General features: G+C 43.7%; 1 pseudogene; it reads left to right on the forward strand.

Annotated features, from left to right (window-relative positions):
* LOC115191386 (zinc finger protein 528-like) overlaps window positions 1-7,721 on the forward strand; it is a 17,998-nt pseudogene extending 10,277 nt beyond the window's left edge.
* Window positions 7,722-17,318: the final 9,597 nt, after the last annotated feature.

Below are 17,318 nucleotides of genomic sequence, written 5' to 3' on the forward strand. Positions count from 1 at the left end.
TACCGATTAGTGTCCGACCTGTGTGCCAACTGCTTGAACAAACAGTTTAGTACCTTCAACACCTCGCACAAAGACCAATAGTGATGCACTCAATCTCTCCTCAACTTTGAGCCAGGAGAGATTGACATGCATGTTATTGACATTCACTCTCTGTGTACATCTAAGTGCAATACGTGCTTCCCGACCAACTGCAATTCATCTATGTCCCTCTTTGTCGCACATGACCTCACAACTGGGCAGTAGTCCAGGTGCGACAAAACTAGGACCTGTCTGGTAGACGCATATATCAAGAAAGCAGAGCAACGCCTTATTATGGACAGACCTCTTCCCAATTTAGCAACCATTGAGTCTATATGTTTTGACCATGGCAGCTGCTGGTTACACCCAGCAGTTTAGTCTCCTCAACTTGCTCAATCACCACATTATTCAATAATAGATCTAAATTAGTTTTAGCGTTGAGTGAGTGATTTGTCCCAAAAAGCAATGATTTTAGTTTTTGTGATATTTAGCACCAGTCTATTGCTAGTTACCCATTATAAAACTGGCTGGAGCTCTATGTTAAGGGTGTCAGTTATTTATTTTACTGTCGTAGCCGACGAGTATACTCTTGAGTCGTCAGCGTACATAGACACACAGGCTTCATTTAAAATCAGTGGAAGGTTATTAGTGAAAACAATGGCCCAAGCCGACTGCCCTGCGGTACACCACACTCAACCAAATTTGCATTAGAGAGGTTGCCATTAAAGAAAACCATCTGTGTTCTATTAGATAGGTAACTCTCAATCCATGATAAGGTAGAGGATGCAAATCCATAACACCTACGTTTTTTCAGAAATAGGTTATGATCAATGATATCAAAAGCTGCACCGAAGTCTAACAAAACAGCTCCCACAATCTTCTATTCATTTCTTTCAGCCAATCATCAGTGCCGAGCATTTTGAGTGCCCTTCCTTGTAAGCATGCTGAAAGTCTGTTGTTAATTTGTTTTCTGTAAATAACTTTGTATTTGGTTTAAATAAATCTAAAAGCTTGGTAAGCACTGGTAACAGGATGATTGGTCGGCTGTTTAAACCATTAAAGGGTGCTTTGCTATTCTTGGGCAATGGAATGACCTTTACCTCCCTCCAGGCCTGAGGGCACACACCGTCTTCTGGGCTTAAATTGAAGATGTGGCAAACAGGAGTCGTAATGTATTCCACTACCAACCTCAGCAATTTCCCATCCATGTTGACGGTACCAGGTGGCTTGTCTTTATTTATAGATAGCAACACCTTTTTCACCTCTTCCACACCCACTTTGCTGTACTCAAAACTACAGTGCTTGTCTTTCATTATTTGGTCCGTTAAGCATGAATATGAAGGCTCAGCATTTGTTGTTTGCATGTCATCCATAACTTTATCTTTTCAACAAAAAAGTTACCTCATGGCTACCCCACGAATACAGACAGGGTCAGGATTAGCGTTCACCTCGAGAGGTACAGTGCCTTCAGTAAGTATTCTTCATGCCCCTTTACTTATTCCACATTTTGTTGTTACAGCCTGAATTCAAAAGGGATTAACTATATTTGTTTTCTCACCCATCTACACACAATACCCCATAATGACAAAGTGAAAACATGTTTTTTAGAAATTTGTGCGCATTACTTGAAAATTAAATACAGAAATATCTCAAGTATTTACACCCCTGAGTCAATACTTTGTATAAGCACTGTTGGCAGTGATTAAAGCTGTGAGTCTTTCTGGGTAAGTCTCTAAGAGCTTTCCACACCTGGATTGTGCAACATTTGGCCATTATTCTTTTCAAAATTCTTTAAGCTCTGTCAAATTGGTTGCTGATCATTTTCAGGTCTTGTCACAGATTTAAAAAAAACCTGTTTTTGCTTTGTCATTATGGGGTATTATGTGTAGATGAAGGGTTCTGAACTCTTTCCGAATGCACTGTATATGGTTGGTATTTACAGTTTTTATTTTCTGCCCAGCACAAACACCATGTTCAACTATTCATGGTCAACAATTTAGACCACAATAAGTTGAACGAGGTGTTAGTGAAAGGCTGGAACAGAATGTGTAAACTCCTGTCATATGTACAAAAAACCTGGGTTCGATCCCAGGCTGTGACCGGGAGTCCCATAGGGCGGCAGACAATTGGCCCAGCGTCGTCTGGTTTAGGGAAGGGTTTGGCCAGGCGCTCTAGTGACTACTTGTGGCGGGCCGGGCGCCTGCAGGCTGACTACAGTCGTCAGTTGAACAGTGTTTCCTTCGACACATTGGTGTAGCTGGCTTCCGGGTTAAGCAAGCGGGTGTTAAGAAGCACGGATTGGCAAGTCATGTTTGGAGGACGCATGACTCGACCTTTGACTCTCCTGAGCCCATTGGGGAGTTGCAGCAATAAGACAAGATCGTAATCGCGAATTGGGGAGAAAAAGGGGGTAACAAAATGCATAATAATTAAGGGCTGTGTTTTGTGTTTGCTTAACCTGGCATTACGTATTGATAACTGTGTACAGTGCCTTTGGAAAGTATTCAGACCCATTGACTTTTTCCACATTTTGTTACGTTACAGCCTTATTCTAAAGCAATCAACACACAAGACTCTATAATGACAAAGCAAAAACTTTTTCTTTTTTTTTTGCAAATTTATTTAAAAAAAACAGAAATACTTTATATAAGTATTCAGACCCTTTGCTATGGCACTCGAAGTTGAGCTCAGGTGCATCCTGTTTCCATTGATCATCCTTGAGATGTTTCTTAAACTTGATTTGAGTCCACATGTGGTAAATTAAATTGATTGGACATGATTTGGAAAGGCACACGCCTGTCTATATAAGGTCCCACAGTTGACAGTGCATTCTAGCAAAAACCAAGCCATGAGTTTGAAGGAGTTGTCTATAGAGCTATGAGACAAGATTGTGTCGATGCACAGATCTGGGGAACGGTACCAAAAAATATCTGCAGCATTGAAGGTCCCCAAATACACAGTGTCCTCCATCATTCTTAAATGGAAGAAGTTTGGAGCCACCAAGACTCTTCCTAGAGCTGGGCGCCAGGACAAACTGAGCAATCGGGGGAGAAGGGCCTTGGTCAGGGAGGTGACCAAGAACCTGATGGTCACTGACAGAGCTCTAGAGTTCCTCTGTGGAGATGGGAGAAACTTCCAGATGGACAACCATCTCTGCAGCACTTCACCAATCAGGCCTTTATGGTAGAGTGACCAGACGGAAGCCACTTCTCAATAAAAGGCACATGACAGCCCATTTGGAGTTTGCCAAAAGGCACCTACAGACTCTCAGACCATGAGAAACAATATTCTCTGGTCTGATGAAACCAAGATTGAATTCTTTGGCCTGAATGCCAAGCGTCACCTCTGGAGGAAACCTGGCACCGTCCCTATGGTGAAGCATGGTGGTGGTGGCAGCATCATGCTGTGGGGATGTTTTTCAGTAGCAGGGGAGACTAGTCAGGATCGAGGCAAAGATGAACGGAGCAAAGTACAGAGATACTTGATGAAAACCTGCTCCAGAGCGCTCAGGACCTCAAACTGGGGCAAAAGTTCACCCTCCAACAGGACGACGACCCTAAGCACACAGCAAAGACAACGCAGGAGTGGCTTCGGGACAAGTCTCTGAATGTCATTGAGTGGCCCAGCCAGAGCCTGGACTTGAACACTATCAAACATCTCTGAAGAGACCTGAAAATAGCTTTGCAGGAAGGCTCCTCATCCAACCTGACAGAGCTTGAAAGGATCTGCAGAGAAGAATGGGAGAAACTCCCCAAATACAGGTGTGCCAAGGTTGTAGCATCATACCCAAGAAGACTCGAGGCTGTAATCACTGACAAAGGTGCTTCAACAAATTACTGAATAAAGGGTCTGAATACTTATGTAAATATGATATTTCAGTTTATTTTGTTTTATAAATTAGCAATATTTTCGTTTTTTTTTGTTGTTGCTTTGTCGTTATGGGGTATTGTGTGTAGATTGATGAGGGAAAAATAATAATCAATTTTAGAATAAGGCTAACCTAACCTAACAAATATGGAAAAAGTCAAGGGTTCTGAATACTTTCCGAAGGCACTGTAAATCTCTCTCGGACAAGGTGACTTTTATCAATATATTCGCCTGTATTTAACCCCAACAAAGGAAATGCTAATCGGCTGCTAATGTGGCTATCATAAAAAACTACAAATGCCATAATGTTCTGGATGAGACTGCAGAATCGAGGCAAAGGTAAGAATCTCTGCATTAACTATCCAATGTTAGCTAAATGTAGTAATGAATAAATTGGCTAAATTTCTTAATTTATCTGTTAGCAAAGGTGCCAGCTAGATATGACGTTCAGGAGCTTGCAGGGATTTGTAGTACTTTGATGCTAATTAGCATTTTACATTTCAGAGTAAATAGAGCTGAACATTGATCAAATTCACCTTGTCCGAGAGAATTACATAGTTATCAAAACGTCACACCAGGGTAAAGCAACACAGTGTTTAAGTGTTTCTAAAATCCCCTATGGTAAAACATGACTGGTGGAAAAACGATTGGAACCATTTCCGTGTTTGACCGCTAGGTTTTAAGGGTATTATGACACCGCCATCCACAAATAGAACAATGAGCCAGATATTTCACCAGACGTATTAAAATGAAGCATCCGGTTGGCGTTTCCACTCACTACCAAATATGGTGATGAGAGGAAGCCCGGTGGCCAGAAGTGGGAGAAGACGGAGCAAAATGGATTTTCCAGCAAATTTTCTCATCTATTAAACATTTGATCTCCATACAGTTTTCTGTTTCCAAAACTAGAATTTGTAACAAACAGAGTGGATTGCGTTTTGTAGACTTTACTCTTTGCCAAAGTTTTAAAAACAATTGCGTTGTTTAGAATGAGTTATTGCACGAGCGCACTTCAGACTAGGCGTTCCCTAATGGAAATATGCAAATATATGCTAGAACGCACCAATAGGATCTCACTAGCTTGTGCTTGGCTCTACCTACCTCCTTGCTTGTTCTGCCGGCTATGATTCATTTGCTCCCATTGGAAACGACAGGCTCTGTTCAATCTTGGGTTAGTTATACAAATATTGGTCTCCACTGTGGGGCTCTATGGGTGTAGGATTAGCTGGTTGGGACGTTTTCTTTCCTTTCCCCCATTTTTTTTGTATCACGTGTAATGGACTCACACTCCAGTCCAATTGGTGGCGGTAATGCACCTTTTTGGTTGCCAACCGCCATTTAAAAAACAGATAAGTATTGACGTAAACATGACCAAGAACAATTTTCTCGTTAGGGTTTTTATTTAGACATTAACACTATGGAACTCATAATATTACTAATCTAACTGCTGGTTGATATATGTTATCTATGTAACGCTAGCTTGCTAGTCGTTAGCAAACAATGGCCATGGGTTTTCACACTCAAATAGCCTCCATTATGGAGGTGCTAGCGAATGCAGCCGTGGCAGAGGTCTGTAAACTCGTAGACGACGACTATGCAGTGTTTCGTTTGGAAATAACTCAAAGCCAGAAAGAAAACAGGGTTTTGCGGAGGAAACTACAGCTACTGGAGCTGAAGGTGTCACGGGAGCGCGCAGAGAGGACAACGCGAGAGCGCGCACACTCCAGTCGTCCCAGCAGTGTCAAGATTCTCGACCGATACAGAGGAATGGAAAGAGGTACATTTTGCAGAAGGCCTAGGCAGCGGGGCCCCCTCTGCACATGTGTGACTAGATGTGTTAACCAGAATTGGGTCTTGGAGAGTTTTTGGATCGTATGCAATAATTCCCATGATTACTTAGCTATATTGCACAAAGAAACACTATCATATTCTAACCAGATTCTTGATTTACTGCATTTCCTATTATTTACTCAATGAAAATAATGTGATGAATGGAACATAATCAATCAATCAATCAATAAATAGTATATCAAGAAGTTATGCAAAGTGTAATTTTACATCCTGGCCATTTCTAGACTGTCAAAACTGTCAATATTGTACAATATAGCGTTCAGCGTTGACAGTACCTAACCTAACCACCTATTTTCTCCCAATAACTCTCTCGGGTGAAGGACATCTCACTGGAGGCCACAGGAGCTTTGTGAAGCCAGCGGGACACAATACATGGAGAGATGACCAACCAATTACTGTTGATGAGGGGAGTGGAACCTCAACCCAGCACATTATTGTGATAGAGGTTAGTGTAACAGTACATCAAATGTGGCCAGTTCATTTCAGAAAGGCTCCCCTCAGCTATTCACTTGCTTACATGTGCATCCTCATTTATCTGCCATAGGGGAGCTTGTGAGACTTCAATATGACATTGTTTTCCAATTCTACTCAAGTACCGGTAATAACCTCCCCTCTTCTTGTGTCAGGATGCAGAGGCTGCAAGTCCTGGAGGATCATCCCTGGTCAAGCAGGAGAGGACTGAAGAAGGGGACCCACGACACAGCATCACAGAGGTCAGTGGCACGCCGAATGCCATCCTAATGTCAGAGACATCTAACGGTAACACACAGGCTCTTGAGCACAGGATCTGACCACAGATCAGACCCAGAGGGGCTGGGCAGACTGGGCTGTCTTCCTGCTCCCAGCTCAGAGTATTTACTGGTATTTCACCAGAGCCAAAGGGCTGTTAATTCTTGTGTAGATGGTGATGCGTTACACACTGGAGGTGATGATCTGTCTTGTTCTTACACTACAGAGATGGACCTGGCAACATATCCTTGGGTTTAGAGACACCGATTGATCTGTCTAGAGAGGACTGGAACCAGTACAGTGGTAGTGTATACTCTGAAGGGTGCCTAGATAAGAAAGGTGAAGTTATAGTGGTAGATAAAGTGGAGGGTGACATTCCTTTCTCATGGAATGCAGATAGTCACCTAGGAGACAGACACTCACAGGACAGAGACTTCTTAGATTACATGAAAAGCTTAGAGATAAATCCAAGTCCCGCTCCCCTTTACACGTGTTCAGGGATCGCAACCCAGTGTCCATGTCAATGGGGCCTTCCAATTCACACGGCCTTTTCGATCAGGTATTGAACTCAAATGACAGAGCTAGGGTTCAGGGAGAGGAAGCCACATCGGGCGGTACTAAAGAGAAATGGTTATTCTGCATGTTCTGTAACAAAGGCTTTAGCTGCCTCCAGAAGGTGGTTCCACCAGTAGTTCCACACGGGATAAATCCTTCAGTACCCAGTGTCACATGCACTTCGCCCAGGCTGGCAACCTGAAGAGGCACCAGAGGGTCCACACGGGGGAAATCCTACAGTGGCCCCCATTGTGAGAAGAGGTTCTCCCACCAGCACCATCTGAAGATCCACCTGAAGGTCCACACGGGAGAGAGGCCGTTCGCCTGTACACACTGTGGGAAGAGGTTCTCAGAGAGGAGCTACCTCAGGATACACCAGCAGAAAAACCATTCCACTCGATTAGTTTCTGATGTTTAGAATAAACCATTAAAGACAAATATACATTTTTATTGTTGTCAGCAGAAAATATTCACAGATACATTTGGAATAACAAGAGTAACAGATTTCAGAGTTCAATATTCCTGGGTATAATATTGCATCCAGGCACTGTGATATAAAAAGGCATATATAACCCTAAAAAGTATGTTACATATTGTGTTTGTACTGTGTAGGATATATAATGTTCACAAATGCATATTTAATTACTTTCATTCAAGTACTCAATTTTTTTTCTCAAGACTCTTTTTTTAATGAGAAAAGTAATGCAGTTCATCAAGTTCATGCTGATTTTTATGGTGTATTTTTTATTTTTATTATTGTGTAATTTAAAACTTGTTTATGTTTAAAAAAAACACAAAATGGGACTTTTTATTCTAAGACTTACATTGAGATCACATCCGATCTCACCCTATTCTGCATATACCCAACAGAGCTTTATAACCATTATAGACTTACTAAATATACCTACATGTACCCACACACTAACAAACACCTACTGTACATATCAGAATAGTTTAGTTGGGTTAGTTAGACTTTTGACTCATATTTACCCACACCATCATATCTATGTCCACCATGATGAATTTAACAACAATTACATCATTCTGTAACTACAGTATAGGACTTAAACGTAGTGTGTGTATGTACCTGAGGGAGTGTAATCTGTATCAGCTGTCTCTTCCAGGAGGAGGAGGGTCCAGAGGGGCTGCTAGTGAAGGAGGAGGGGTGTGAGGAGGGTCTGGGGAACACTAAGGGGACCATGGTCATAGATGACAACCAGACTACACCTCTTCCTGAACCCACAGAGGAACCAGCTGAGCAGCACAGGACCACACACAGTCTCATTGAGGTGAGTCCACTGTGAACTACTGTCTGTTTGGCATTAGGTCAGGGCCCGTATCCACAAAGCCTCTCAGAGTAGGAGTGCTGACCAGGTGGGGGCCTGATCCTAGATCAGTACTCTTAAAAGTCTTGTGAGTAGAAAATTGGACGTAAGTGCTGAGACTAGAGACATTTTACTCCTACTCTTATTGTTAAAAAAATAAAGCTATGCATGAAGCCCCTTTTGTCATAGGAGTCCCACCTACTTGACAGATACTTTTGGTCATGTAGTGTAAGTGGCCACCTGATCGTCGAACATCTCATTTCAAAATCATGGGTATTAATATGGAGTTGGTCCCCCTTTTGCTGCTATAACAGCCTCCACTCTTCTGGGAAGGCTTTCCACTGGATGTTGGAACATTGCTACGGGGACATGCTTCCATTCAGCCACAATATCATTAGTGAGGTCAGGCACTGATGTTGGGCGATCAGGTCCGGCTCTCAGTCGGCGTTCTAACCTTTATTTAACCAGGTAGGCTAGTTGAGAACAAGTTTTCTTTTGCAATTACGACCTGGCCAAGATAAAGCATAGCAGTTCGACACATACAACACAGAGTAACACATGGAATAAACAAAACATACAGTCAATAATACAGTAGAAAAAAATAAAACAAAAAGTCTATATACTGTGAGTGCAAATGAGGTAAGATAAGGGAATAAATAGGCCATGGTGGCGAAATAATTACAATATAGCAATTAAACACTGGAATGGTAGATGTGCAGAAGATGAATGTGCAAGTAGAGATACTGGGGTGCAAAGGAGCAAGATAAATAAATACAGTATGGGGATGAGGTAGTTGGATGGGCTGTTTACAGATGGGCTATGTACAGGTGCAGTGATCTGTGAGCTGCTCTGACAGCTGGTGCTTAAAGCTAGTGAGGGAGATATGGGTCTCCAGCTTCAGTGATTTTTGCAGTTCGTTCCAGTCATTGGCAGTAGAGAACTGGAAGGAAAGGCGGCCAAAAGAGGAATTGGCTTTGGGGGTGACCAGTGAGATATACCTGCTGGAGCGCGTGCTACGAGTGGGTGCTGCTATGGTGACCAGTGAGCTGAGATAAGGCGGGGCTTTACCTAGCAGAGACTTGTAGATGACCTGGAGCCAGTGGGTTTGGCGACGAGTATGAAGTGAGGGCCAGCCAACGAGAGCATACAGGACGCAGTGGTGGGTAGTATATGGGGCTTTGGTGACAAAACGGATGGCACTGTGATAGACTGCATCCAATTTGCTGAGTAGAGTGTTGGAGGCTATTTTATAAATGACAACGCCGAAGTCGAGGATTGGTAGGATGGTCAGTTTTACGAGGGTATGTTTGGCAGCATGAGTGAAGGATGCTTTGTTGCGAAATAGGAAGCCGATTCTAGATTTAATTTTGGATTGGAGATGCTTAATGTGAGTCTGGAAGGAGAGTTTACAGTCTAACCAGGCACCTAGGTATTTGTAGTTATCCACATATTCTAAGTCGGAGCCGTCCAGAGTAGTGATGCTGGACGGGCGGGCAGGTGCGGGCAGTGATCGGTTGAAGAGCATGCATTTAGTTTTACTTGCATTTAAGAGCAGTTTGAGGCCACGGAAAGAGAGTTGTATGGCATTGAAGCTCGTCTGGAGGTTAGTTAACACAGTGTCCGAAGAAGGGCCAGAAGTATACAGAATGGTGTCGTCTGCGTAGATGTGGATCAGAGAATCACCAGCAGCAAGAGCGACATCATTGATGTATACAGAGAAGAGAGTCGGCCCGAGAATTGAACCCTGTGGCACTCCCATAGAGACTGCCAGAGGTCCGGACAACAGGCCCTCCGATTTGACACACTGAACTCTATCAGAGAAGTAGTAAAAAAAAAAAGAAAGTATTATTTACCTCATCTGAATTCCACGACAGAAGCTAGCCAGAGGTTAGCTATTTTCACTGGCTAACGTTGAAGTTCAGCTAGCTACGGTTAGCTGTCCTCAGCTATCTATTAGCTCGAAAAGCTATCGCCAGTTTTTGTACAGCGCGACTCAGACCAGAGCATATCGGACCTATTCTCTCTCCTTTCCTCGATTTCTACCGCAGGCTCTGGACATTTACACCTGGATCTTGCAGCTAACTAGCTGCTACCTGAGTGACTATTGGCAACGTCGGTCTCGGAATTAACACACACAATTACGGAGCTAGCTAGCTAGCCAGCTGAAGAATTCCGTCAGCCACTCGTGGGCTACTCCTGAGCTAGCCAGCTGAAGTGTCTCCTGGGCTACAACTCACCTATCCTGACCCGTTTTACTGCCGATGCGGAGCCCCATTGGGTCTTCACGACTGGATCACCGACGTTATCTGCCCGAGGGAGTTGTTCCAACTGGCCCCTCCGTCGCGACGTAACCTGATCGCCCATCTGCGGCCAGCTAATCGTTAGCTGTCTTTTCGGCTGTGATCTGAATAGGTCTGTCGGACACTTTTCTTGGGCCACTATAACTAACTATTTTGCCAACTTGGACAGGTCCCCCCTTCCACACGGAACCCCACTAACCCACAGACGGAAACGCACGAGGCGGCTAAAAACAGACCTCCCTCCCATCTTCCACCAGCTTGCTACCTATGGCCCAGCTAGCTGTCTGAATCTCACTGGACCCTCTGATCACTCGGCTAAGCATGCCTCTCCTTAATGTCAATATGCCTTGTCCATTGCTGTTCTGGTTAGTGTTTATTGGCTTATTTCACTGTAGAGCCTCTAGCCCTGCTCATTATACCTTATCCAACCTCTCAGTTCCTCCACCCACACATGCTATGACATCTTCTGGTTTCAATGATATTTCTAGAGACAATATCTCTCTCATAATCACTAAATGCCTAGGTTTACCTCCTCTGTACTCACATCCCACCATACCTTTGTCTGTACATTATACCTTGAAGCTATTTTATCGCCCCCAGATACCTGCTCCTTTTTCTCTCTATTCTGGACGTCACAGACGACCAATTCTTATAGCTTTTAGCCGTACCCTCATACTTATCCTTCTCTGCTCCGCTGGGGATGTAGAGGTGAATCCAGGCCCTTCAATGCCTGGCTCCACACCTACTCCCCAGGCGCTCTCTTTTGATGACTTCTGTAACCGTAATAGCCTTGGTTTCATGCATGTTAACATTAGAAGCCTCCTCCCTAAGTTTGTTTTATTCACTGCTTTAGCACACTCTGCCAACCCGGATGTCCTGGCTGTGTCTGAATCTTGGCTTAGGAAGTCCACCAAAAACTGTGAAATCTTCATCCCTAACTACAACGTTTTCAGACAAGATAGAACGACCAAAGGGGGCGGTGTTGCAATCTACTGCAGAGATAGCTTGCAGAGTTCTGTCCTGCTATCCAGGTCTGTACCCAAACAATTTGAACTTCTACTTTTAAAAATCCACCTCTCCAAAAACAAGTCTCTCACCGTTGCCGCCTGCTATAGACCCCCCTCGGCCCCTAGCTGTGCTCTGGACACCATATGTGAACTGATTGCCCCCCATCTATCTTCAGAGCTTGTGCTACTAGGCGACCTAAACTGGGACATGCTTAACACCCCAGCCATTCTGCAATCCAAGCTTGATGCCCTCAATCTCACACAAATTATTAATGAACCCACCAGGTACAACCCCAAAGCCGCAAACACTGGCACCCTCATAGATATCATCCTAACCAATGTGCCCTCTAATTACACCTCTGCTGTTTTCAACCAAGATCTCAGCGATCACTGCCTCATTGCCTGCACCCGTAATGGGTCAGCGGTCAAACGACCTCCACTCATCACTGTCAAACGCTCCCTGAAACATTTCAACGAGCAAGCCTTTCTAATCGACCTGGCCCTGGTATCCTGGAAGGATATTGACCTCATCCCGTCAGTAGAGGATGCCTGGTTATTTTTTAAAAATGCCTTCCTCTCCATCTTAAATAAGCATGCCCCTTTCAAGAAATTTAGAACCAGGAACAGATATAGCCCTTGGTTCTCCCCAGACCTGACTGCCCTTAACCAACACAAAAATATCCTGTGGCGTTCTGCATTAGCATCGAACTGCCCCCGCGATATGCAACTTTTTAGGGAAGTTAGAAACCAATACACACAGGCAGTTAGAAACGCCAAGGCTAGCTTTTTCAAACAGAAATTTGCTTCGTGCAACTCCAACTCTAAAAAGTTCTGGGACATTGTAAAGTCCATGGAGAATAAGAACACCTCCTCCCAACTGCCCACTGCACTGAGGATAGGAAACTCTGTCACCACCGATAAGCCCACTATAATTGAGAATTTCAATAAGCATTTTTCTACGGCTGGCCATGCTTTCCACCTAACTACCCCTACTGCATTCAACAGCACTGCACCCCCCACAGCTACTCGCCCAAGCCTCCCCCATTTCTCCTTCTCCCAAATCCATTCAGCTGATGTTCTGAAAGAGCTGCAAAATCTGGACCCCTACAAATCAGCTGGGCTTGACAATCTGGACCCTTTCTTTCTAAAATTATCTGCCGAAATTATTGCAACCCCTATTACTAGCCTGTTCAACCTCTCTTTCGTGTCGTCTGAGATTCCCATAGATTGGAAAGCAGCTGCTGTCATCCCCCTCTTCAAAGGAGGTGACACTCTTGACCCAAGTTGCTACAGACCTATATCCATCCTACCCTGCCTTTCTAAGGTCTTCGAAAGCCAAGTCAACAAACAGATTACCGACTATTTTGAATCCCACCGCACCCTCTCCGCTATGCAATCTGGTTTCAGAGCTGGTCATGGGTGCACCTCAGCCACGCTCAAGGTCCTAAACGACATCGTAACCGCCATCGATAAGAAACATTACTGTGCTGCCGTATTCATTGACCTGGCCAAAGCTTTTGACTCTGTTAATCACCACATCCTCATCGGCAGACTTAGTAGCCTTGGTTTCTCAAACGATTGCGTCGCCTGGTTCACCAACTACTTCTCTGACAGAGTTCAGTGTGTCAAATCGGAGGGCCTACTGTCTGGACCTCTGGCAGTCTCTATGGGGGTACCACAGGGTTCAATTCTTGGGCCAACTCTTTTCTCTGTATACATAAATGATGTCGCTCTTGCTGCTGGTGAATCTCTGATCCACCTCTACGCAGACGACACCATTCTGTATACTTCTGGCCCTTCTTTGGACACTGTGTTAACAACCCTCCAGACGAGCTTCAATGCCATTCAACTCTCCTTCCGTGGTCTCCAACTGCTCCTAAACACAAGTAAAACTAAATGTATGCTCTTCAACCGATCGCTGCCTGCACCTGCCCGCCCATCCAGCATCACTTCTCTGGACGGTTCTAACTTAGAATTTGTGGACAACTACAAATACCTAGGTGTCTGGTTAGACTGTAAACTCTCCTTCCAGACTCACATCAATCATCTCCAATCCAAAGTGAAATCTAGAATTGGCTTCCTATTTCGCAACAAAGCATCCTTCACTCATGCTGCCAAACATACCCTCGTAAAACTGACCATCCTACCAATCCTCGACTTCGGCGATGTCATTTACAAAATAGCCTCCAATACCCTACTCAACAAGCTGGATGCAGTCTATCACAGTGCCATCCGTTTTGTCACCAAAGCCCCATATACAACCCACCACTGCGACCTGTATGCTCTCGTTGGCTGGCCTTCACTTCATCATCGTCGCCAAACACATTGGCTCCAGGTCATCTACAAGACCCTGCTAGGTAAAGTCCCCCCTTATCTCCGCTCACTGGTCACCATAGCAGCACCCACCTGTAGCACGCGCTCCAGCAGGTATATCTCTCTGGTCACCCCTAAAGCCAACTCCTCCTTTGGTCGTCTCTCCTTCCAGTTCTCAGCTGCCAATGATTGGAACGAACTACAAAAATCTCTAAAACTGGAAACACTTATCTCCCTCACTAGCTTTAAGCACCAGCTGTCAGAGCAGCTCACAGATCTCTGCACCTGTACATAGCCCATCTTTAATTGAGCCCAAACTACTACCTTTTCCCCTACTGTATTTATTTATTTTATTTATTTTGCTCCTTTGCACCATATTATTTATATTTATATTTTAACTTTAACTTTCTTCAAACTACAAATCTACCATTCCAGTGTTTTTTTTCTTGCCATACTTTATTTACTTTGCCACCATGGCATTTTTTTGCTTTTACCTCCATTATCTCACATCATTTGCTCACATTGTATATAGTCTTATTTTTTTCTACTGCATCATTGATTGTATGTTGTTTTACTCCATGTGTAACTCTGTGTTTTTGTATGTTGTCGAACTGCTTTGCTTTATCTTGGCCAGGTCGCAATTGTAAATGAGAACTTGTTCTCAACTTGCCTACCTGGTTAAATAAAGGTGAAATAAAAATAAATAAATAAAGTTGGTGAACCAGGCGAGGCAATCATTTGAGAAACCAAGGCTGTTGAGTCTGCCAATAAGAATGTGGTGATTGACAGAGTCGAAAGCCTTGGCCAGGTCGATGAATACGGCTGCACAGTAGTGTCTCTTATCGATGACGGTTATGATATAATTTAGGACCTTGAGCGTGGCTGAGGTGCACCCATGACCAGCTCTGAAACCAGATTGCATAGCGGAGAAGGTACGGTGGGATTCGAAATGGTCGATAATCTGTTTGTTAACTTGGCTTTCGAAGACCTTAGAAAGACAGAGTAGGATAGATATAGGTTTGTAGCAGTTTGGGTCTAGAGTGTCTCCCCCTTTGAAGAGGGGGATGACCGTGGCAGCTTTCCAATCTTTGGGAATCTCAGATGATATGAAAGAGAGGTTGAACAGGCTAGTGATAGGGGTTGCAACAATTTCGGCAGATAATTTTAGAGAGGTTCCAGATTGTCTAGCCCGGCTGATTTGCAGTGGTCCAGATTTTGCAGCTCTTTCAGAACATCAGCTATCTGGATTTGGGTGAAGGAGAAATGGGGGAGGCTTAGGCGAGTTGCTGTGGGGGGTGCAGGGCTGTTGACCGGGGTAGGAGTAGCCAGGTGGAAAGCATGGCCAGCCGTAGAAAAATGCTTATTGAAATTCTCAATTATAGTGGATTTATTGGTGGTGACCGTGTTTCCTAGCCTCAGTGCAGTGAGCAGCTGGGAGGAGGTGCTCTTATTCTCCATGGACTTTAAAGTGTCCCAGAACTTTTGAGTTTGTGCTACAGGATGCAAATTTCTGCTTGAAAAAGCTAGCCTTAGCTTTCCTAACTGCCTGTGTACACTGCGTGCACAATTATTAGGCAAGTGAGTATTCTGATCTTATCATTCTTTCTATTCACCTTTTCGAACTCCAAACCATATAAACTTGAATGCTTATTGGATTTAATCATTTTCAGGTGATATGTATTTGTATAATGAGGGAGGGTGTGGCGAAAGTGAATAACACCTTATATCAAGGTGTGCATAATTATTAGGCAGCCTCATTACCTCAGGTAAAATGGGCCAAAAAAGAAATTTAACTGACACTGAAAAGCCAAAAATCTAAAATGCCTTTCAGACGGATGCGACACTCTTTAAATAGCTAAACTATTGAGGTGTGACCACCGGACATTCAAACGTTTTGTTGCGAATAGTCAACTGGGGTGCAAAAAACGCATGGGGAAGAAAAGGCGCAATTTAACTGCAAAGACTTGTGAAGAATTAAACGTCAAACTACCAGGAACCCATTATCCTCCAGTGCCACCATATTCCACAACTGCAACCTACCTGGAGTGTTCAGAAGTACAAGGTGTCAAGTGCTCAGAGACATGGCCAAGGTCAAGAAGACTGAAACAAGACCACCACTGAATAAGATTCACAAGCTGAAGCGTCAAGATTGGGCAAAGAAATACCTGAAGACAGTTTTTTCAAAGGTTTTATGGACAGATGAAATGAAAGTGACTCTTGATGGACCAAATGGATGGGCCCATGGCTGGATCAGTAATGGACACAGGGCACCACTTTGAGTCAGGTGCCAGCAAGATGAAGGAGGGGTACTGGTATGGGCTGCTATCATTGAGGATGAGGTAGTTGGACCTTTTCGGGTTGAAGATGGACTGAAACTCAACTCCTAAACCTACTGCCAATTTCTGGAAGATTCTTTCATCAAACAGTGGTACAGGAAGAAGTCCTCAGCATTCTAGAAGGCCATGATCTTTATGCAGGACAATGCTCCATCACATGCATCCAAGTACTCCACTGCTTGGCTAGCCAGCAAGGGCCTCAAAGATGCCTGAATAATGACCTGCCCCCCTTCCTCACCTGACTTAAATCCTATTGAGAACTTGTGGGCCCTTCTCAAACGTGAGATTTACAGTGATGGAAGACAATACACCTTTTTGAACAGCATTTGGGAGGCTGTGGTTGCTGCTTCAGCAAAAATGGATCGTGAACAGATCAAGAAACTGACAGACTTCATGGGTGGAAGGCTCATGGCAGTTATTGAAAATAAGGGTGGCTATATTGGTCACTGAATATTTTTGAAAGGCCAAAAATGTTATATAATTGTCATTTTGTGTTACTTATCTATTACACTTACTCTAAAAATTTAGAATAAACAAGTGAGTTGAGAGAAATTATTTTTGTAATTTAGTTGCCTAATAATTGTGCACACTAATAGTTGTCTAATAACTGTGCACACTTATATATTTCCCTGAGAAAGACAAAACTCACTTTTCCTTTGTTAAACATTCAGGTTTGAGGTTCAATAACATTTTGGATTGACTGAGAGCATTGTGTTTGTTCAACAATAAAATTAATCCCGAGGAATACAATTTGCCTAATAATTGTGCACGCAGTGTATATAGGTTCCTAACTTCCCTGAAAAGTTGCATATCACGGGGGCTATTCGATGTGAATGCAGAACACCACAGGATGTTTTTGTGCTGGTCAAGGGCAGTCAGGTCTGGAGAGAACCAAGGGCTCTATCTGTTCCTGGTTCTAACTTTTTTGAAAGGGGCATGCTTATTTAAGATGGTGAGGAAGGCATTTTTAAAGAATGACCAGGCATCCTCTACTGACGGGATTAGGTCAATATCCTT

The sequence above is a fragment of the Salmo trutta genome, chromosome 4, assembly GCF_901001165.1.
Source record: "Salmo trutta chromosome 4, fSalTru1.1, whole genome shotgun sequence".
Lineage (NCBI taxonomy): Eukaryota > Metazoa > Chordata > Actinopteri > Salmoniformes > Salmonidae > Salmo > Salmo trutta.